General features: G+C 31.1%; 1 pseudogene; it reads right to left on the reverse strand.

The window, feature by feature from the left end:
- Window positions 1–10,856: 10,856 nt before the first annotated feature.
- On the reverse strand, window positions 10,857–22,661 carry LOC102602650 (phenylalanine--tRNA ligase, chloroplastic/mitochondrial-like; annotated as a pseudogene).
- Window positions 22,662–24,652: the final 1,991 nt, after the last annotated feature.

The following is a 24,652-nucleotide window of genomic DNA, read 5'->3' on the forward strand; positions in this document are numbered from 1 at the left end:
AAAAAAATGACTAACATTTTGACGTAATTAGAGATTTATAGTTATAATTTGGCTATTTATCATTCGAGAAAATTTCAAAAATAGCAAACATAATAAGATATAATAAAACTCTAGAGCTATAGTTTCGACAATTGCGCTTCATAACTATTGTGTTGTTTGCTATGGAGGCTACAATTGTATATTTTATACAAATATGGTAAGTACATACAAAATATGTATTTATACATTTAGGAATTTATCATAATTCTGTTTGTATATTTTGCTTGCCAATATACAAATACAGTAATTTATTATGATTTTTTCATAAATCGTATACAAATAGGTAGGGTCAACATATACAAAATTCTAGATTTATACAATTAGGAACCAAATTATGAAAAAAATTGGATTTATACCAACCGAATTGTACAAATCAAGCGAATTATACAAATTAGGTGAATAGTAAAATTGGACGAAACTATAATTGCGAATTAGAATTTCCCTAAATAATAGCTATAACCTTTAATATGATTTAAATGTTTGTTATTCTGTACAATTTTCCCTTAAATATTATTTAAGATGCTAAGCAAAATAGATTTTAAAAAAAGTTTTTTGCCTCTTTTCTCAATCTTTCTCACCCCTCCCTTTTTTTCTCTCTGCGTTTCTCGATCGTCTCTCTGCCTTCTTTCTTTCTTTCTTTCTTTTGTATTACCCTTTTCTTTCGATATTTTTATATTTTTAAAGGTATTAGATGACTATATTTGTAGTATTTATATGTGCATTTAGGTTGTATTGTTTTCTCTTTTTAAAAAAAAAATATATTTTGTATTTTTTTTATCAGGCGACTATATTTATTATGTCATACGTGAATTTAGGTCGTTCTCTGTATTTTCACATTTCTTGTTCTTGTATCATGTATATTCATTCGCTATAAATATTCACTTTTGTATTCATTTGCTCTTGTATCACTTGTTATTAGTTGCTCTCGTATCATTAATAGTATTCAAAGCTCTTCTATCGCAATGAAGGACTATCGTCAATGCGGTTGGAGCTGCTAGATCCCACAGCAGCGATCTTCAAACTGATAAACCAACCTTTCACTTCTCATTTGGGGAATCATCCACATGAGGACCAGAAGACTGCATTCTAAGGCTATATAGAGCCCTTATCCAAGAAATGAGCTATCTTGCTTAGCATACCTCACCCAAAGCTATTTATCACTTGTAAAGTTATAATTATTCGCTCTTATATCATTAATAATATTAAAAGCACATGTATCACTTGTATTCATTCACTCTTGTATCACTTGAATTCGAATTACGTATCATTTATATTCAAAGATGTCACTCATCAAATATCAGCTAGATACACATATGTATCTCCTCAAAGATGCCTACTCGTCTCTCAAGGATATTCTTGTAAAAAAATTTCTTCTCCAGAAAATGTCGGAATAGCTCTATAACAAGGTACAAATTATAAAATGTGATTCTTTAATGTAGTTCATGTTTATATATACTAGATACACAACCCCGTGCTAGCACGGGCCCAATATCCATTCGTCTCATATTAATTGATTACTTTTCATTTTGCACGGTACTGAAGAAATTATAAATAAGAAAATAACTTTACTAATTCAACCCTTAAAAAACTTTGTGAGAATTTTACAAACAAATGTGACACTTTCAAAAGGAATTAACGGCAAGGGTAATATCGGAAAATTTTAAATAATGTTTTGTTGATTTAGTAAGATGATCAACTAATATGAGACAACTATTTTTAGAATAGTAGTCAATTAATATGGAATGAAGGGAGTGTCATAGAACTTGAAAAGTTAGCCAAATTTTTATATGATTTTAAGTTGTTAGTGCTTTTTATATAATTTTAAAAATAATATATATAACTCTCTTTGTTTCAATTTACGTGGCATCTATAGAATTTCAAAAATGAATCATTTTTTATATGTCTTTTAAATATTTAACATAATTTTCAAATCATATATGTTACTTCTCCTGTCCCAATTTATGTAGCACTGATAAGATTTTTTTAGAGTCAAGTAATTTTTTATATGTATTTTATACTTTTTAAATTGTTAATTATTGTGATTTATAAATTGATACCAATAAAATTTCAAGTGTCAATTATTTTTTTTAAATAACTTTTAAATATTTAAGTTGTTAATTATTACTCCCTCCGTCCCATTTTATGTGGCAACATTTGATCGGGCACGGAGTTTAAGAAATAAATGAAGACTTTGAAATGTTTACCAAATTGCCCTTTAAAATGTAGACTCACTTTTCTCTCTCCTCATAAATGTATTGGAGTATTATTTTAAGATTAAGTGGGACCAACAAGGGTAAAAAAGGAATTGTACCTTTAAATACTTACCATATAAGGAAATGTGACATTATTTTTGGGACTGACCAAAAAAGAAATGGTGCCACATAAAATGGGACGGATGAAGTATGATTTATAGTGTTATTTATATTTATACAATTTTTAGATATATAACAAAATAACAAAAAGACATAATTTTTCCATATTTGGTAAACAAATAAAGTAATTAGCATTTTAAAAAATGATTTTGCCATAAAAAGTAAAATGAAAGAAGTTATGAGGTATAAATAAAGAAAAAGGAAATAAGAATGGCACACATGCATGGAAAGTAGGCAAATTTTTTTGCGGCTGAAAAGTAAAATGTGGAAGGGCTTTTATGTCCCAAATTTTAAAAGTACAACTACAAAAAAGTGAAGTACAATATTATTCATTAGAAAAGTATTAAAAGTTGGACCAACCCTTAAGCTTTCCTAAATATGGCAAAAAACAGCCATGTTGAAAGTTGAAAAACTGTCTCTTCTATATAAGAGAAAAATATGAAATATCAAATTTGCCTTGATTATATGAAATACAGATATTGCCCTTAGTCATTCTAATGTTACCTTAATTTCCATACCAAACTTCACAAAAGTTTCCAATTTGAAAACAATGAAATAAATCTTGAAAATGATAAACTTTTGATACATGATTAGCTATAGATTAATGATTGTGTTGAATATGATCAATTACTGAAAGGAAAGTAAACACATGTATGATCAAGATGTTTTCTTCCATTAATACTTTATAAAAATATTTTTAATTTAAAACAAATCAGTCTTGAATCGTGTAAACTATTATGATTTCTCAATTCTCATACAATCTTTATATATGAGCAAATCATAGTTCATAAATAAAACATTGAAATATATCAAGCTATCACATTGATATATCACATATATCTATATTCTTTTTATAAATATAATCATAAACTTTCAAATACGCATGATTATATAAAGATCAATTAATCAATAATAGTAATAACTAATTAATGATTTATATTTTGATTTTTTTAAAACTACTACTATTTAAATAAAAATAGTCATTTTTAGTAAACATGATAAAATAGAGTAAATTTGGAGAAAAAATTGACATCATAAATGGAATAAAAATGTATACTAATAGAATAGTAATAACTAATTAATGATTTATATTTTGATTTTAAAAAAATACTACTATTTAAATAAAAATAATCATTTTTAGTAAACATGATAAAATAGAGTAAATTTGGAGAAAAAATTGACATCATAAATGGAATAAAAATGTATACTAATAGACCATTGAAATGAGACTAATTACCTTATATTTATATTTTGCATTGTTTCCAATAATCACTTTGGCTTAGTTTCTCTAATTTTCTGTTACTATCTCCATTATACAGCTTTTCAGACAATTTATAAGCTTCATTTTTAGAATAAAACTAAAAAAAATTATGGGCAAGTATATAAGCTTCTGTCTATCGAAGAATTGATTCCATTGGTATATAGTTTACTACTTACTGAGGCAACAAAAAAAATGGTAAATAAGAACTTACAGTTGAAGCAAAAATATCACAAACTTCTGCTGAAATTTCTTAACACAACATTGTATCATAGTAGTAACTAATCCATTGGTTCTTCCGATAGTTATTTGGTCTTCATATAATACAAGTTATTCAACTCAAATGATACAAAGTGAATATTCATCTTGCATTTCACAAACGAACTTAGGCATCTTGCTATTTCAGGCTTGATATGATAAATAAATTTGTCACGGTTTCGGCTTAAGTACATCAACAGCCTCTGTACATTTTGAAACTGGACCCCGAGGAGAGGATAAAGTAATGAACTCGCAATATGTCTTCACAACGAAGCCTGACAAATTGTTCAACCGTGAAGTTACCTCCATGCTTCCAAATGACATTGAATGAGAAATCCTTATCTATTGTGTTACTATTCCATGGAATAAAAGCCACATTTCATTAGCAGTACATTCGAAGCAAGTTTCAAAGCTGCAATAAAAATAAAAACAAAATATCATATAGGACATGCATAAGCTATATGGAGGGATAAGTGATATCTCACTTTTTTCTGAGCTGCTGCCCCTTCCGGACCTCCCATCATGCACATTTGTACAGTTTGACTCCACAGTATTTTAAACTTTATCTAAACAATTAAGTGCTCTGACATTAATATACAAATATATGCACAAACTCTTCCTTTGAGATGCTCGACATCTACATACCAGTCACAAGACAATGTCAATAAAATTCAACTAAAAAGGGTCAAAATCACTCCTGATTGCATTGAGAGATCACACTAATCATTTCCGCAATACAAACTAAGCATGAAAATGTTAAGAAAAAGGACAAAATGGTCATTTCACAAATTAAAGCAAATTCACAAAAAATGAGACATTACAGATAGAAGGATCATATATACCCGCAAATTCAATCGAACGATGAATTCTTACGTGGTCCATGGATTTAAGAATAATTATGATTGAAAAATATGGAATCCACATTAAATGTCACAATATTGGGATACACTTGGCATTTTAGAAAAAAATGTTTGGATGTTTTTCTTTTGTATAATTATGACCAATTTTACTCTAATTTATCGTGGTACTTTTTATGCTCTATTAAATAATGAATTAAAATTTATAATTTAATAAATTACTTTTATTTTTTCATCTCAAATCAATATACTACTCACTCAATTTCAATTTGTTTATCTTACTATTTTTTTAGTTTATTTCTTAAAACATGTATTTTTTTTCTTTTTAATAATTCTTTAATTTTAAATTTTTACGTGATATTTTAATACCACAAAATTAAAGAGTATTTTGATATATTCAATATATTTTTTATTTAAGACTATAAAATTGAAATGGTTTCTTTACTCTTTTTTAATAAATTTATGTCAAGTGAAAATAGAACAAACAAATAAAAACAAAAAGAGTATTTGTTTTTATAAATTCATTGTATATTTATATTTATTGTATTTGAGAAAAAATAGTTTTATACTCACGTTAGTTATATTATGAATTAAAGGGAAGGAGTAGCAACTCACAGAAAATATATATGATATTAAATGTTAATTTTTGAGAAAAACTTTTATGACAAGGGTGACCGCTGACAACCATTTGAAGACAGACTTGGGCTCACATTTTTAGACGGTACACAAGATTTTTTCAATTTTTTCAATGGGTAGAAACCATGTGGCCATTTCAGCTTACTGTAATTGAATGATTTTTTTCAGAAATTTAATTTTTTTTTTGCGTATTGTACAACTTCTTGAAGCTGAAATTTTTGTTAATTTACAGAACTACCTTGGTCGTCCTCTTCATCACATTTCTATATAATAGAAATATATATATCTATTATGTTATGTTTTTGCTAATATGGAATGTTGTGTCTAGTGTATATATTTATATATACTAGTATATGTGCCCGCGCGTTGCGCGGTTAATTGATAATAATCATAAATATATAATATTAATTTATTAACAATTTAAAATTTTAACTTATTATAAGATAATATTATAAAATTTATTTAAAAATGTTCAGCATCTTGATGTGTTATAATAGAATATTTATGTAAATAAATCAATATATAAGGCTTAGTTCATTATCTAAATTTGACAATAATAGTCTTTTATCATTATTTAATTTATTTAAAATGTATATTATCCTCTTGTTAAAAATAATAAAGATATAAGAAAATTTAATAGTTAAATTTAAATAAAACATAACTAAAAAAAGTCCTATAATAATGCTAAGCATACAAAAAGAGTTTTAGTCACCAGAATATCAAAATGTAGGCATGTTATTCACAATTTTATATTTTGTCTTTTAATTTTTCTTAAAGTCATATATCAATTATGTGTTATTTAAAAATATATATGTAATTATATGCTATTGTATAGTACAATATAATTCTTACAGTTGAATGATACTCTCATAAATTAATATTTTAAAATTAATTTAGTTTTAGTTGATTTTATATTTTATTTTATTTTGTCTCTTTATTTTTGCTTTTTAGATATGTATTTATTTTTCAAATCAAATATAAAAATTATATTTTAATTTGAATAATTATACACCAAGCAGACTCTTAGTTAAACATACTCCTTCAATCACCATGAATTATTTTATTTTTGAAATCATAATTCAATTTTATTTTTAGAATAGATTAGATCTGAATTATTTTTTTTAAAAGTATTTCATAATTCAATTTTATTTTTAGAATATATTAGTCAAATTTGGCTAACATATTTTTAATTGTATATTGCAATAAACAATTAAGATTTTGGAGCATTTTTTAGGAAGAGAATAATGTAGTTAACTATTATCAAAAATTGAATTTTAAAAAATGGTAAAAAGTTAAAGTAATATTTTAGTGTTTGCAATTTTTATTCTATAATTTAAATTTATTTAAATAATACTCTAAATGTTTTGATATTGAATGAGAAAGTTGTACGTAGTGGAGTCATATTAATGTGTAGTTTTTTTGATTTTTTTATGTGTATTTTTCATGTGCTTCTTAATTATTTTTAAAATAATTAAGAGTCCAAAATAACATAAACTTTAGCCACATGTACAATCGGTTATCTTTTAAAAAATAAAAAAGAGTTATATTAATTGTGGTAACTATCTTTAAAAAGATTATGTTAATAAAACACTTATTTTTTTAATTTTTGATTTTTTAAAATCTGAATTTTTAAAATTAAATAATTGAATTTTTTTGTGGTGCTGACTTTTTACTTCTCTTGTTATATATAAATTGAAGTTATATATAGATTGAAGATTAGAACTGGATAATTTTAAAAAATATTTCATTTTTCAAAATAAAATATATATCAAATATTGAACAAATAATTTCTGTATGTTTCTGTTTTTCTTGATTACATTTTCACTAGTACTTACTATTATATAGTCAAATTTGGCTAACATTATTTTTAATGTATATTGCAATAAACATTCAAGATTTATAAAAAATATAGAATTTACCCTATGTATAAATTTGATTCAAAGTGAAATTCTAACCACTTTGCTATTTTAATGATCCGTTTTAAGGGAATAATGTTGTTTTATTTATTAGTAAATTTTGAAAATAAAATCATTTTTAGTTAATATTCAATTTATGTATGTATTAATATCTAAAATGGATTTAATTTATTTGATGTAATTTATGACCAATAAAGTATAAAAAAGTTTTTGTTAGAGGTGTTATCTTTTTGAAATGAGAAATAATAAATAAAATAATGTAACATCATATTATAAAACAAAAATATAAATAAAAAACTATTCTCGTATGGGTATACCTTTTCTAAAAAATAAAATTTAAAAATATTATTAAAAATATTATGCCTTGTTTAATTATTTTGTTGTAATTTATGACCAATAAAGTATACAAAAGTTTTTGTTAGAGGTGCTATCTTTTTGAAATGAGAAATAATAAATAAAATAATGTAACATCATATTATAAAACAAAAATATAAATAAAAAACTATTCTCGTATGGGTATACCTTTTCTAAAAAATAAAATTTAAAAATATTATGCCTTCTATTCTTCAAATTCAATTTATCTTTTGTGTCTAGTATAAGTTGGTATGAATAAAATTAGAATCTAAATTTAATTTATTTTCATTCTATATTATGTTATCATATGTCAATTATTTCAATATATTTTGCTTTTTGTTCCTTACTTATCAATTATCATATGTCATTTGATTTGATCCCTCTTACCTATTACTCCTTTATAATATATTTCTATAGATAAATATATTTTTTATTATTGAATTCATTTTAATTAAACGATAATTCTAGAAAATATGCCCGCTCGCTGCACGAATATTTACCAATTATTGTTCTTCAAAAGCCAAACACCCTAAACATTAAGTGATATTTTGATTTTGCACAAACAAATATTTAAGAAATGAAAATATCTTTCATTTTAAGATCATCTTAAGTCTTTCATTATCCTCATCATTATACTTACACATTGTTATTATTTCTTAAAGTAAAAAACCCATTGAAGTCATCAAAGAAAACGAAACCAATATTGAATAATTCATGCCAAAAAAAATTAAATAGTATTTTATACAATAAGTTTAATCCTAAACAATTATCATCATCATTATAGTAGTAATTCATGTACTTAAGATATTAAAAGATGACATACATGATCCACTAACATGAAATTCTTGACAATTCATCCTTTTTTCTATCATCCGTGTCTTCTTTTTATTCCTCGCATTGGAGAGGTGGTGATCCCTTCAATCATAAAAAATAATTACAAAACAAACAATTCAAAATAGAGTCATCAATATAATTATTCTTTCTTTTATGATTTGTTTGAATCCTATTTTTGTTTGGATGTCATTTTTCTTAAAACATGTTTGGAATCATATTTTGAAGAGTTGATTTTAAGAAGATATGAATGATGAAGTTAAGAGTAGTATTTTTTCAAAGACATGCCTTATAAGGTTTAGATGATTTTAAGGAAAGGTTAGTTATTTTTTGAAATTTGAATTTTAAATTTTAAATTATTTATTTAGGTAATTGATCATATGTGTTTTTTTCAAGGACGTGGGTTTCTCTCTCTCTTTTTTTTTTTTTGGATTGACAGTTTTTTCTTTCTTTCTATTTTTAAATAATAGCGGAGTTATATTAATGTGTAGTTAAACTGATTTGTAATTTATTTTTTAATTTTTTTAAATCCGATTTTTTAAAATTAAATAATTGAGAAAATTTTCAATTGATTGTAATAATTACTTAAAATCATTTCTAAAATAAAATATATTAAGAACTTGTGCTGTAAAATACCATTAGTTTCTTAAAAACAAAATAAATAAATAATTATAATTTTATAATTATTTTTTAAAATTTTATAATTATTTTTAAATTATTTTTAAATTTTTTATAATTGTTAAATTTTTATGGTGCTGACATGTGGCACTTTTTCCTCTTCTTTTATATATAGATAGATAATAGCCTTTTATATGAAATTAATTGTTTTTTGTAAATATGATGAATATAAATAATTTATGAATTTGAGAAGGAATAACAAAATACAAGTACAATTGCTATTAAGCTGTACATTTTGCTTATTTATGAATTTACCCTTGATCATCCTCTTCTTCTTCATGTTTCTATATAGTAAAAATATGAGTGCACTATTAAATCAATGAAATAAATTAAATAATTCTCTAAACTGTGTTTGATTTAATTTTTCATACTTCAAAAGACATTTTCGCCTTCAAATAATTTAATCTCCTGATAACTAATACATATGCTTATTCCATATTTTATCACAAAATAAGTTAATACAAAAAATTCACAATAACTTATCATGATATAATTTAACATCACCAACCAAACATTGGAGTAGTTATGATGATTCTCTCTTCTAATGGCATCTTCAACCCTATTTTTAAGAGTAAATCAACTCCAATTCACTATACTAAAAAGAAATATTTCTTTCATATTCTTCTTTCTCTTCAATATTATATTATTACTAGTAAAATTATCCGCACGAAAATTTAACTTCATGATATTTATAAAATAATACTTAAAACATATCCGTCATTAAAACTAAAACACTATATTATCTTACATACAAGATTACGTAAAAAAAAAACATTAATAATGTAAAGAAAAATTAAAATTATTACATTTTATCATTTATCTTTAATAACATAAACATAAATTAATGACTGTAAAAATACATACCATGATCTGTTACATAAGCAATGGTGTCAGTGAGCCACTCAACATGAACAAAGTACACAAATATTTAATTGTGAAGAAGAAGAGGAAGAAGAGGTTCAAAATTTTCGTTGTTTTAAAATGAGAGAAAATCCCTCTATTTACAGACAACAAAGGATAGTGTGAACAAATGATTATTGTGCATTATCGAAAATGTTACAACTATTTGGAAAAGTTACAACCTTACATAAAAGTCGCAACTCTTCATTAAAGTCGCAACTTTTCATAAATGTCACAACTTTTCATGAAAGGGAAAGGCTAGTTTTGGAAATAAATAAATTAAAAGGTAATTCTGATTTGTGGTAACGCCACGTAGGCAGACCTAAGGTGTATATATATATATATTCATTTTTTTTTTATAAAACATATCATTTCTTCTTTTTCTTTTTTCCACATATGCACCTTATAAAATTCATATTCTTTTCTACTAATTATTTAATATTGAATTCTTTATACAAATATAATTTATAATACACTTAACTTATATTTTATATAAAAATAATATATACAAAAATTAATTTATAAAAGTTATTCACAAAATTATATTAAAATTAATCTTATAAAGATATTACATAAACATAATTAGGTATATTAGGAACTTAATTAAAAACTTACAATTTATAATATGTCAAATTAAAAGTTCATATAATACAAATAATAATAAAATAATATAAAAAGTGATCTGGTGTTGATGAAAAGTGTCACACCATGATACTAAAATATAGTGTTGGGTTGGAGATGACCTAATGCAGCCAACTAAACATTGCACTATCTCATGCAAGATTTTATTTTGGGATTAGTTATTCAAATACAATCAACCAAACAACCCCTAAGTTATTGCCTTGACATATTGGCCTCAAAACTACAAATGAGAGCAAATAAGCATTTTCCCCTATCAAAATATGTGTGATGAATATAGTCCTAAATATCTAGTTAATGTAAAAACTCATGTAAATAACTACATGTTGTGAGCTACAAAATCAGTGAAAAACAAACAATTGAAATAGCTCATCTTAGAACAACCTTTAACTTGTTCTCCACCTGTTCTCTCACTTTCCACTGCATCCAAATACAAAAAAGACATTTACTAGTGGTAGGAGAAAGATGGTATAGATACATTTGAAAGAGGGTTTACCTGCAAATCATTTATTTCCTCGTCTGTTAGTGAACGGTCCATGGACCGATAAGCTATCCTATAGCAATGACTCGTCATTCCTTTCTTATTGGTGAAGTTGTCGATCAATTTCACCTGACAGTAGTAGGAATAGAAGCAACAGTCACTACCACGAACTCATGTAACAAACACGAAGTACATGATGACCAAGAAATCTGTCTAGAGCCATCCTTCAGGGAGGGGATGATAGGCCCACGCTCTACCCTTCACCACTTAAATACAAGAGTTAGTTCACTACACGAACTCATGTTACAAACATGACCCTATAAACCAACTGTAGAACTGGCCAAACCTATAGCGCTTGGCTTCACTAGACAACCCTATCACCCTGCTCCCACCCCAGGGTATGATATGAAAATCACTCAACTCAATGCTTAAGATCAAATTACTAGACTTGGCATAGCTTACTTTGGAGTAATAAACTCATGACATCAATGAATAGCACCTTAGTAAGAGGAAACATTTCAAATATTCAAGAAGTCTTGCAGGATAATCTGGAATACACTCAAAAATTTGAATATTGGGGTATATTCAAGGACAATTAAATGGGAGAAGTTCAAAGCCACAACTGGATCCCTTTCCTTTTTCCTTTGTGATAAGCATTCACAATCAAATTTTTTAGCCAACATCATCTGTCTACATCTCTTGTACTGGAGAATTTGAGGTTTGAGTTTATTAAGCTAATAAGAGATTGGAGAATTTGAGGTTTGAGTTTATTAAGCTAATAAGAGTCAGTCCGACACATTGAAGAAGGGCCCCTCAATATCGTCAAGTTGAATTTGGCAGTAAGTAGAATCATAACATGGACGTACCTCCTCGGCAAGGTCTCCAGCAATTCCTCTAACAACTTCACAGAGTTCTCGGTAAATGAATCACTGATCCAGAAGCTCATGTCTTTATAACAAGGTGGATACTGCAATAATTAAGGAACTTAAGTCTCTTAAACAAGATCATAAAGTCTAATAGATCCACAAACAAAATTATGCAGTCATAGACTCAATGGACCCCTTAAGTACATTCTTCAAACAAAAAGTTATGAACTTAAAACCATTAAAAGGGTGACAATCAGCAATGTCAGTAGAAAAATATGTTTGAAGGTAGAGAACCTGGTGGAATACAGGGTAGTGAGTTGAGTCAATGGAATCTCTACGGTACACATCCCCAGTATCAAGAAAATGGGTGTATCCATTCCTCAGTAACTCAGCTTGATGTGCACTGGTGTGGCACCTTAGGACAGTTTGAGAATCCACATAATGTGTCATTGTAACTCCTGCTTACATGATCAGCAGGTACCAACACTTCATCAAAGTTCTACAGGATGGAAGAAGAAAGCAACAGAAGTTAATTAAAACTCTTACCAAGATAATAAATGAAATAAAGAAAAAAAACATCTCAAGTACAGTATATGAATATCCCATCATTAAACATGGATGAACACAAAAGACGAATTGGTATAAGAAGAAAAAGCAGCACAACTTAGAAAAGCTTTATTGAGCATAACGTAGTTACAATACAAACCTAGCTATGCTTTTAAGTAGTTAAGAGCTCATGACAGGATTATACTTTGGTCTATTGACAGGCGTCTGTGGGCTGCTGAAAACACAAGATGCACAAAACAAACATGGTGTCTAAAGATACATTTTTTCCTTTGGGTTGAAATTCAGGACATCCAAACCATAAAAAATTATCCATTAAAAACTTCACAGGCAAAAATTTCTCACCGCCTTGGAAGGAAAATTACAGCTATATCAGCTAACCTATCATCCGTTCCCCCAGATTAACTTTCAATCAGCAAGATTCTCAAATATCTAAGATTTCTAGAGCTAGTAGGTCTAGGTCTAGCATTTCTAAACTATGGATGTGTTTAGTATGAAGGAAAATATTTTCTAGAAAATATTCTCTCCCATGTTCGGTTGGCAAAATATGTTGGAAAACATTTCCCTAGATATACAAGCTCAAAAATGAGGAAAACGACCACTGTAATGAAAGTAGGGAAACAAGTTCTACCAGTGGCATTACATATTGATAGTGTCCTCCCCACCCTCCAACACACCTCATCTTCACCCCCACCTCCATAGCCCTCATCCCCACTATCCACACCTCTACCTCCCCACCCATAATATTGTCTAAATTATATACAAATGTTTTTAGGATTATATTTTGTGCTTACCTACCGAACACAAGAAAATAAGTAAGAAACTCGCTTATTTTCCTAGAAAACATTTTCCTACATACCAAACACACCCTACGTGATGACTTCAAGTCATAATCTGAAGCAGTTACACTCCAGTTAAGATTAAATAAAGAACCGATATATAACACTACAAGTTGGCAAAGTGTAATGACCCTCCTAATCATTTCTGTGTCTTGCATTCTGTGTGTCGTTTAGAGTGTTCCTGTAGTGACCCCAAGTCATTTATGACTTGCTGGGACTGACAGTTCGGTCACCTGGTCGTTCGTTTGGTTATGGTGCGAGTTTTAGTGTTTTGGAGCTTATGAACCTTGAACGATCAAAAGTTCAAGAAGATGACATCGGAATCCAATTCTGACGATTCCATCAGCTTCGAAAGGGTCATTTTAGGCTAGTAGCATGGTCGGCATGACTCCTGAGGTTTTCAGTGTGAGTCGGTGCGATTAGGCGTTTTAACTTTAAGCCTAAGTTTGACTTTAGTCAACATTCTGAGTAAACGCGCTCATATGAGAATTCCGTCACCGCGGTTAGCTCCGAAATGTCAAGTTTGGTCTAGATTGACCCTTCTTTTGTGTCCCGAGGTTTCCGAGTCCTTTTGTGATTTTTGACTTAAAATGGCATTTGGGTGTGGGACCCACTTTTTGTTAAGATGACCTGGTATGGAAACTTGACTGTGCCATTGAGTCCGAAATATCGAATTTGGTATGTTTGCATATCTCGTTTGCGTGCACAGGGTTCCAAACGAGTTCGGAGCACCCTGTCGAAGTTTTTGGGAAAATGCAGAAAAATCTGCACTTTTAGAAAACCTTAAAAACCTCATCTCTCAACCGAATTAGGCGATTCGAAGTGCGGGAGCTTCATATTTTCGGTGGCTTCGCTGTAGAGTGTTCGAAAGTTGTCGGGTGCGCGTAGTTCGAAGTAAATTTCGCGATAAACCTGACTACTGTACCCTTTTTTGAGCTTTTGTTTTTGGCATCCTTGTTTTGGTCATATCTCACTCATTTTAGCTCGGTTTTGGGTGATGATGGCCCACATGTTGGGAATTATCGTGGCTACGTCGTGGAGTGTTCAAGGAGTGCTGGGCATCATTAGATTCTTGTAAATTTCAAGTTTAGACTGCTGCATGTTTTCTTTTAAGTTGATTAAAGTGTGATTTTCTTGCGTGTTGGGTTTTGCTGCGTTTTGAGCCCCGAATTGTGTTCCATTTTGGAACACAAGTTCGGGGTACTGTTTAGGGTCTCTTGACGGAGTCAAATTCGGACAGTTCGGTGCGAGTCCCATGATTCCCGTTTTGACTCCAAAATTGACCCGTCTCCGTTTGTTGTGATTTTGGTGTCTAAACGACAGTAATAACGTTGTGACTCTATTTTTGGTAGCATGGCAGCATTTCGAGGCCGTTCGGAAAGGAAAAGCTTCGGAGGAGTGATTTTGGAGCTCGCGTGATCGATCTACATGTAGACTACGGCTTCCTTCTCTTAGATTGAGTTCGAGAGTGTGAATGCATGTTGATTAGTTGGGATTTGGGTTGGTAGTTATTGAATCATGCATAGGTGTTTAGAAATCATGTTTCGGCCTCTTTCGGGAATTATCGGGTAACTATGAGCATGTTATGTGTTACTAATTGATCCTCCTTGCTATGTGGAGTGCTTGAATGCTTGATTACTGTTTATCTGAAAGATGTTGGGCCTTAGTTTAGGTTTGACTAGGGCTTGCCTTAGAAATACATGATTCGGATCCGATAGGCCTTAGTTTTGCCCCGACGTCGCTCGGCCGGCTTAGATCCCTGTAGACTGGTGTAGCAGACTTGAGTCTGATAGTTTGGGCCTTAGTTAGGCGATACTCTTTGTCCGACTATAGTTATCCTTATTTTCCCCGATGTTACGGCTTCACGAGGTACATCAGCAACACTAGTTCTACTTCGCGATTTGAATTTCGTTCCAAGGACTTTCATTGATTGGCTATGTGTGGACGGCGTTTCACGGACATTTATGAGTATGGATCGATTGGGACTCTTTCAACAGCTACGTTGGCACCTTTATAGAGCATCCGGTTAGAGTTCCGACCTCTTATACTTGTTACTTGTGATTGGTTACTTAGGTACTTTTGGTGAGCATCCGGTTCGAGGTCCGGCCTCCGTACTGTCAGATTCTACTAATTAGGGTTGAGGTTCTGGTTCGATGTTCTTCGTTCATGGGTTCTTTTATGCAATTCTCTTTAGTTATAGTTATTATGTGTACTCGTCGGGCTTATGGGGGTCCGTTCGGGTTTTTATTTAACTTGCGCACGAGTGTACCTTCTGGGCTTATGGGGTCCAGTTAGGTGTAGTTAGATTATACATTACTTTAATTAGTTCTTTCTACACTCGTGTGCATTCCATTGTTACTTAGATTTCCGTTCTTGACCTCTGTTTGTGTTCTTCCTTCTTTTCATATTGCCTTTACTTTTCAAGTTCAGTCGGCCTATGATGCCTACTGGGTACTTGCTGTTGTGGTACTCATGCTACGCTCTGCATCTGTTTCGTGATGCAGGTCCAAGCACCAATGGCCAGCGTTGATCCAATTTGGAGTAGTCTGATCCGGAGACGAGGGTGAGCACACGGCGTTTTGTACTATTTCAGTCTCCATCTGTATATATAGACTTGTTTTTACCTTTCGAGACAGTCCAGTCTATGTGGTCCACTTTTGAGACTTGTACTCGTTTTGTTAGTAGCTCTGTACTAGTGACTTTCAGGTTCTGGGAGGGATCTTTATTTGTATATATGTTTTGGTTTGCTTCCGCCTGTTTATATTGTTATCTTAAATTTTGCCTACTCTTGTTTAGTTTCTGCCCTCAAACCCATTACTTGTTGTTTCGGGTTACGGGTTGGCTTACCTACTGGTAGGTTATAGTAGGTGCCATCATGACTCGAGGAATCCGCACCGAACTGTCTGAATTTGACTCCATCAAGAGACCCTAAACAATACCCCGAACTTGTGTTCCAAAATGGAACACAATTCGGGGCTCAAAACGCAGCAAAACCCAACACGCAAGAAAACCACACTTTAATCAACTTAAAAGAAAATATGCAGCAGTCTAAACTTGAAATTTACAAGAATCTAATGGTGCCCAGCACTCCTTGAACACTCCACGACGTAGCCACGATAATTCCCAACACGTGGGCCTACGAATCACCCAAAACCGAGCTAAAATGAGTGAGATATGAACCAAAACAAAAATGCCAAAACAAAAGCTCGAAAAAGGGTACAACAGTCAGGTTTATTCGCGAAATTTACCTCGAACTATGTGCACCCGACAACTTCCGAACACTCTACAGCGAAGCCACCGAAAATACGAAGCTCCCGCACTTCGAATCGCCTAATTCGGTTGAGAGATGAGGTTTTTAAGGTTTTCCAAAAGTGCAAATTTTTCTGCATTTTCCCCAAAACTTAAAAACTTCGACGGGGTGCTCCGAACTCGTTCGGAACCCCGTGCACGCAAACATACCAAATTCGATATTCTGGACTCAATGACACAGTCAAAATTATCATACGAGGTCATCTTGACAAAAAGTGGGTCCCACACCCAAATGTCATTTTAAGTCAAAAACCACAAAAGGGCACGGAAACCTCGTGACACAAAAGAAGGGTCAATCTAGACCAAACTTGACATTCCGGAGCTAACCACGCTGACGAAATTCTCATTCGAGCGCGTTTACTCAAAATGTTGACTAAAGTCAAACTTAGGCTTAAACTTAAAGTTAAAACACCTAATCGCACTGACTCACACTGAAAACTTCGGGAGTCATGCCGACCATGCTACTAGCCTAAAATGACCCTTCCAGAGCTGATGGAATCGTCAGAATTGGATTCCGATGTCATCTTCTTGAACTTTTGATCGAAAATGATCGTTCAAGGTTCATCAAAACACTAAAACTCGCACCATAACCAAACGAACGACCAGGTGACCGAACTGTCAGTCCTAGCAAGTCATAAATGACTTGGGGTCGCTACAGGAACGCTATAAACGACACACAGAATGCAAGACACAGAAATGACCAGGAGTGTCATTACTCAAAGTAACCCCTCTATAGGATGAATAAATTCACATCAGTAGTTACAAGCATTTCTTCAATAAACGTGTTATGTTTCAAAAAAAAAACTTTTCCTATCCTAAGTCCAATGATAAACTTATTTTCCAGTTTGATACCATCATTGAGCTATTCTTCCTATTCTTTATAGAGCATGTAATAGCACAAACAAGAGATGTAAATCAAGCAGTTGAAAGAGGTAGCCATACTGAATAGTATTTCAACTTATCATTGAGAAACTTGATGATTCTAACAGCTTCTTCAATACCATTCTCTATAGGTTAGTGGCTGAATGGTTGACATGTCTAACTCATAATTGACAGGTAAAAGTAATATTGGCCTTACAGCTAATGCAATTAGGCCTTCAGGAGTAGGAGGTAGAGTCCATTACAACAGCAACAAAGCCTCGGTCCCAAACAAGTTGGGGCAGGCTATATGAATCCTCACTTCTTCATTTAAGCTGAACTCAAATCATCATCATACCAAATAAAATAAAAGTACTTTTTTTATACACACACATATAAATATAAATAATAGTAATAATAACAATAATATAACTTTTCTAACAAGTCTGAAACCTATTTACAACTAGTAGAGGAACCCCATGAATAGGCCAAAAAGAATGGCTTGTTAGGACCCTAACTTTACTGAAAAATCAAACAGATACTTATGCTAGCTATATGAATAAAGAAAAGGCTTGATCAATGGGATAAGAAAGGAACAAAATTCTAGCACATAAAATCCAGAAAGCAAATATATAATTAAAAAGACAAAATCACGAAAAGTGCAAAAAATGCTTCCTTAACCTTCTTGGACCAACCTGTCTAACAGAAACTATAGGGCACAGATCATCAAACTTGTCGAACTTGTCTGGATAGTTTGTGTCAAAATAATCATAGATTGCATTCTTAAGGATGCCAAGTGGATGCTGGTTCCTCCTATGAAGCTGCATTCCAAGCTTTGCAAATATTGTATCTGGAATATTGTTTGTGGGGTCATCCCTTACTATTTCTGCATATGCAATAATCACCTTAGTACCAATAACCAGATGATAGAACAAAACATTCTCTTTGTTAAAAGTTCCACCAAGGCAGTACAAATGTCAAAAAAGATGGAAAACAATCTTTACTGACAAAATACAAAGGATATGCATAAGGCCACTGTTATAAGTGAAAATAGAAACTGTCTATACTTATTTTAAGAAACCACAGAAAAAGAAAAAGAGAAATATAAAAGATAAGACATATTAAGACTTCTTTGGCTACTTGCTTTAGTGCCTCCAAGAGCTTTCTGTTGGCCCCAGAGGACCAATTCTATTTGAAATAGAAAGTACATGAATAAGGAAACAAACTTGATAGTTAATGGACTCTTCAGCTTAACACAAACATGTACCTCTTATAGGTTCTGGTGGAAACATTGATATGTCAATACAATTTACTAAATTGAAGTTGGAATGACCTGGTGAAAATTGGTGTGTTTTTTAGTAACTACCCAGCTAAACAAGAAATTTATTAGGAACTCTGAAATTTTCAGATGAACGACTGCCCAGACATTGAAACTGCACAGAGTACATTCTTTTAAAATTCTTCTTGAAATTGAGAATGAGTGATTGTGAAGTTGAGAATATTCAAAATTTGAAAAGCTCTGATCGAGGAACCTGCAAATTTCAATACACATGAGCTATCAAAATTCAAACTTGAATAGCCACCAATAGTGGGGAAACTATAACATTCCAATGTCACTAAATACCATATGAGAGATTAACATTCTAAGATCAAAACCGTTTGAAGTTTAGTATCCCTAGTCATGTAAATGAAGATTGGAGTGAATACACCAAAGGATAAAACTTGAACCTTCAAAACTAATGCCCCCCCAAATCAAAATTGCAAACCATTTTTTTCTTTTGATAACCAAGAAATTCTCCAGGAACATTGCATGGTTCAAAACTTAGATAATGGGCCTACCTCTCTATTCTTTTCCCCTTAAATACCGGACTTTCTCTGCAATTGCGTTTGCATCCTTGACATACGCCTAATTCACATCATGCACTGTGCTCTTACTCCTAGACGAAGGCCCTTGGAGCTCCTCAAAAATGCAAATTTTAATGGCCTCCAATGGGGAGCTGACTACAAAATACCATTTCAAAAATGACCCAGGAGCTATTACTACAACTTTTGCGCCTCAATCCCAAACTAGCTTAAGGTTGACTATACAAATTCTCAATATCAATTCTGCTTCATTTTGACACAATTAGACCGACCCAGATGAAATTTGATTCTAAAATCACAAGAATTCAAACTTTACAAAACTAGATCATGTATATGAAAATTGGTCTCCTCCAAATGCAAACTTTAATAGCCTCCAATCGGGAACTTACTACAAAATACCATTCCATAAACTAGGGATGGGTGTTCGGTTCTTCACTGGTGCATACCGAGCGGTTTTTTCTAATTTGGTTCAGTTCTTCGATACACGTATGATATAATGGGCTATTTTTCTGTTTGTAACATGAGCTACTTTAAAATTCAAAATGGGCTATTTTGTGTTTTTTATTTAAAAAATTGGTCAAGGTCATGCATCTATTAATTTGATGTAAATAATCGGTGCGATTTTACCCATAAGCAAAAGACGGATAATTGAAATCGAGCAATCATAAAATGATGATTAAATGAAGAATCGGAGATGGATAAATAGATTATTGGTTTTGGTAGCAGCTCCTGGGTTCTTGTTGTATATATTTTGACAGCAAATTTAAACAAAATTATTAGAGAGAAAGGAAGGCAATTGCATAAAATTTCACAATTAAAGTAGCCACTCACAGAGATATTTGCTGTCAAACAAGAATCAAATATGTGTTTCCATTATCTGATTTACAACTGTAGGTAATACTCACTTGCATATTGATGTTTACCGTCAACGTGATGACTGCTAATACTCTTATAGCAGTCTTTCAAAATTTAACAAAAAACAAAACCATATCTGGAACTCAAAAGTCAAAACTACCACAGAAAATGCCAAGCTTACAACAATAACAACATACCCCGTGTAATACCACAAGTGGGGTCTGGGGAGGATGGTGTATACACAACCTTACCCTCACCTTCACCATGTGAAGGTAGAAAGGTTGTTTTCGATAGACCCTTAGCTTGAGTAAGTATCAAAATTAAGTAAGTAAAGCAAATACAATAGCGAAGAAGCCATGCAGAAAACAACTAAGATGGAACAAGTAAAATAGCGGAGAAGCCATGCAGAAAACTACTAAGATGGAACAAGTAACTAGAGCAAAGGAAACAACAAATACCAATAAGAGATCTAGGCAATGCCCGACTACCAACTAACCTTCTACCTTAATCCTCAACCTCCACCTCCAGTCTTCCTATCTATCTAGGGTCATGCCTTGGTAAGCTGCAGGTGTGCCAAGAGAAAACGCCAAGCTTGTTTAGTAACAAAACAAAACAAATAAATAAAGAATCTTCTAACATAACTGAATCACAACATTTGGAGGAACCCCTCTATGAACTTTAGGGTGCCAACAGCTATGTATAAGAAAATTTGGCTCTTCAATCACCGAATGGAAAACTGAAGTTCTGAAAAATTATTGTCTACGAAAAAACAAATTAATTCAGTTCCATCCGATTTTTCAGTATTTTTTTTGTTTTTTTCGTTTTTATGCCTACCCCTACGACCCAGAAGCTAGTACTACTACCACTACGCCTCAATCTCAAACAAGTTTAACTGTTGCTTCTACAAATCCTTAATATCAATTCTGCTCCATTTGGACCCAATTAGACACACCCAGATAAGAAATTCGATTCTACAATCATAAAAATGCAAACTTTAATAGCCTCCAATGGGAAGGTAACTACCAAACACCATTCCATAAACGACCCAAACTAGCTTAATGTTGGCTGAACAAATCTTCAATATCAGCTCTGCTCCATTTGGACCCAATTAAACCTACCCATTACAGGCTGTATAGTCATAACAATTCAAAATTTATAAACCCAAATCAAACTGAACAGATAGATAGAGGGGAAAAACTTGTTATGCTATTTAAGTAACTGTAACTGACCTTCTTTGGAAATCTTGAGTCCACCGAGCTCGAGAGCGGAGACTAGTACAGATTGCCTCCTTTTGTGATGATGGACTCTATCTACTGGAAGAGACGAAGAAGAAGAAAATGAAGAGAAGGGTATACGAAGTCGAATGCCATTTTTTGGAAGGTTTAGAGAAAAAGGTGGATTTAGCAAGTGAAAGTGCCATTCAATTTGCTGTAAAGAGGATCCTTCTCAAGAAATTTAACACATATTGCTAATGCAATATACTCCCTCTGTCCCAATTTATATGACTCACTTTCCTTTTTAGTCAGTCCCAAAAAGAATGACACATTTCTATTTTAAGTAACAATTTGCCTATGAAATGTCTTTTTTACCCTTAATGAAATGATTTACAACCACACAAATTTCTATCATTCATTTTGGACCACAAGTTTTAAAAGTCTTTCCATTTTTCTTAAAGTTTGTGCCAAATCAAAGTACATCACATAAAATGGGACGGAGGGAGTAATATTCAATAGATATATTTCCGAACTATTATAAATGATTATACATACATCATTTGTTATACTTTGAGGTTGTACGTAGCCTTATAGTCATATTTTTCGATCATATATATTCTTAAGTCAAATGTATCGAGATGTTATCTATTTTTTAATTCAAAATTAAAAATCCACTCATCTTTCATAATATATTCACCCATTATTTATTTTTGAGAGATTTGTTATGGGTTTGTTAGAAATTTGTGCATTTTGGGCTAAAGAATGTTTTGATGCATGAATCATAGATATGTTATTTCAGTAGACATAATACATAAATATATTATTTCACTTGACTTCATCTAATATCTATATCTTCTAATTTTAGGTATGCACAAGTAAACAGTTAAACTTGTATAACATTGAAAAAGTATATACATGCGTTCTATGTGGCATAATACACCACGTAGGACACCAAATGTCTCCTTGTACAAACTCAAGTTAAAGTGCACGTTTAAATGTTGACAGAAGTCAACACTACCACCAAAACAACTAAAAACCAACAAACCATCAAGTACCCAAAATCAAATCGGCCATTACGGTATCCAAAGTAAAGGTCCTACTAGGCCAAACTCAATGCTCCGAAGCTAATGACGTCGATGGAATTCTCAATCAAGTTTTTTTACCAAGAATATTAACTAAAGTAGATACTTTCAACACTAAAGCTCCAAAATAGGGAAATCTCACTCAAACTCTTCCGACCACCTTGGAAAGAGTGTCACCCATCCAAGCACATCGAAAACATAACATAGGAGCTACAAAAAGAGGCAAATCAATCAAAGCACACAAAAATACGAAAAAATAACCATAAGGATCTTTACAACAAATGAGAGTGAGACTGATAATTTCGAGAGGTATGCGATTGATTTCTAGCAGGTGTAGTGATTAGGCAACTATAAGGCAAGGATGAATATGAATTTCATTGAGTTGTGTATTATGTCAATTGTGTTGAATTACCTTTGTTGCATCATAACAAATGTATTGAATAGACTTGTTGCATTTTGATAAGCATGTGATGATTTTAAATGATGGGTTAGATTGATTAATGTGTTTGTTTAGTGTTTCATCAATATAATTATGATTGTATATTTGTCACTAATTTTAGTCGGCCATCAATATCTAATGTTTATATTGATGCTACTCTGCACATTCAAGACAAGATAAGATATGGACAAGATAAAAAAGATAAGATGAAGATGCAAATGGCAGACAAAGTGGCAGAAAAGATAAAGGAAAGTTAAAGTTTTTGACTAATTGTAAAGTAACGTGACAATGTAAATTATTAGTCAGCATTATTATTGTAAGAAAGATAAGGTAGTGTAAAATAGTCAAAAATGCAGACTATTATTTAAAAGTATCTAATAGACCTTGCATTTAGTTGAGTTTACTTCCAGATCTGAGGATGAGCTACTTTTCATTCCAATTGTTAGATCCTCTTATTTTCTGATGTCTTTCTTTCTATACATTGAAACTTTTTATTTGTTTGTTATTTACCATCTTAGATTTGTTAGTTAGATGTTTTAGTACAATGACTTTTAGATTTAGGGATTCTAATAGTTAGACTTCCGTGTATTTATCTATCAACTTACGAATTAGACTTTATTTTGTTGTCCTTTAAATTTTTGACTAAAACTATTAGATGAATGCATAATTAGGTTGATAAGAATTGATTTGCCCATTCGAAACTTAGTATAGGTGTCAATCACGACAGTTTGGATTATGACAGAAGTCAAGATCAAAATAATTATCTTAAAACAAGATTTAGCACATGTATATAGTAAATCCTTGAATATCCAGTGTTAAAAAGAGAAATTGAAACTTACCCAGTAATGTACTCCATGCATTATAAGCATGAGGAGCACCATTCAATTGACCTATATTTGCACTTGAGTGTTCTGTTTCTCTCACAATATTTAAACATAATTAAAGTGAATGAATAACAAAAAGGAGCAATGTTTACTTGACATATCACGTCAAAATTTATAATTGATTATGCACTTGGGTAGAATATGAGTGTTCATGCCGCCACACCACACCACATACAACTTTGAATTCATCAAGTCATCAACTCTAATATCAAAATTCGCACTCAATCGAAATAGTTGTTAAAATCCTAACTCAACATTTTCAAGCTTTTCCAATATAACTCTACATAAAATAATGTGATTTTCACCATTTTCATCTATATCGAACACAATTTAGCTACACACAACCAAAATAAGTACAAAAAAATGTCATATGTTCAATTGCTTATTGACACAAATTATAATTTGAGTATTTAAATGAAATTTGTCAAGGTCATTGTTGTACTAAGCCACATTATATGATATTATATATCATTTAATTTAGTTATATGATGAATAATACATTATATGTATCAATATAACGATATCTATATATGAGTCTCTTTGCACATGTGTTACGCCTAAATTTGATATTTTTAAAAATCTATTTGCACGTGTATTTCATATTATTTTTTACAATATGTGTATTCAAATATAAATATAAAGTTTGTATATACATAGTTT

Source organism: Solanum tuberosum, unplaced genomic scaffold (assembly GCF_000226075.1).
Source record: "Solanum tuberosum cultivar DM 1-3 516 R44 unplaced genomic scaffold, SolTub_3.0 scf00297, whole genome shotgun sequence".
Lineage (NCBI taxonomy): Eukaryota > Viridiplantae > Streptophyta > Magnoliopsida > Solanales > Solanaceae > Solanum > Solanum tuberosum.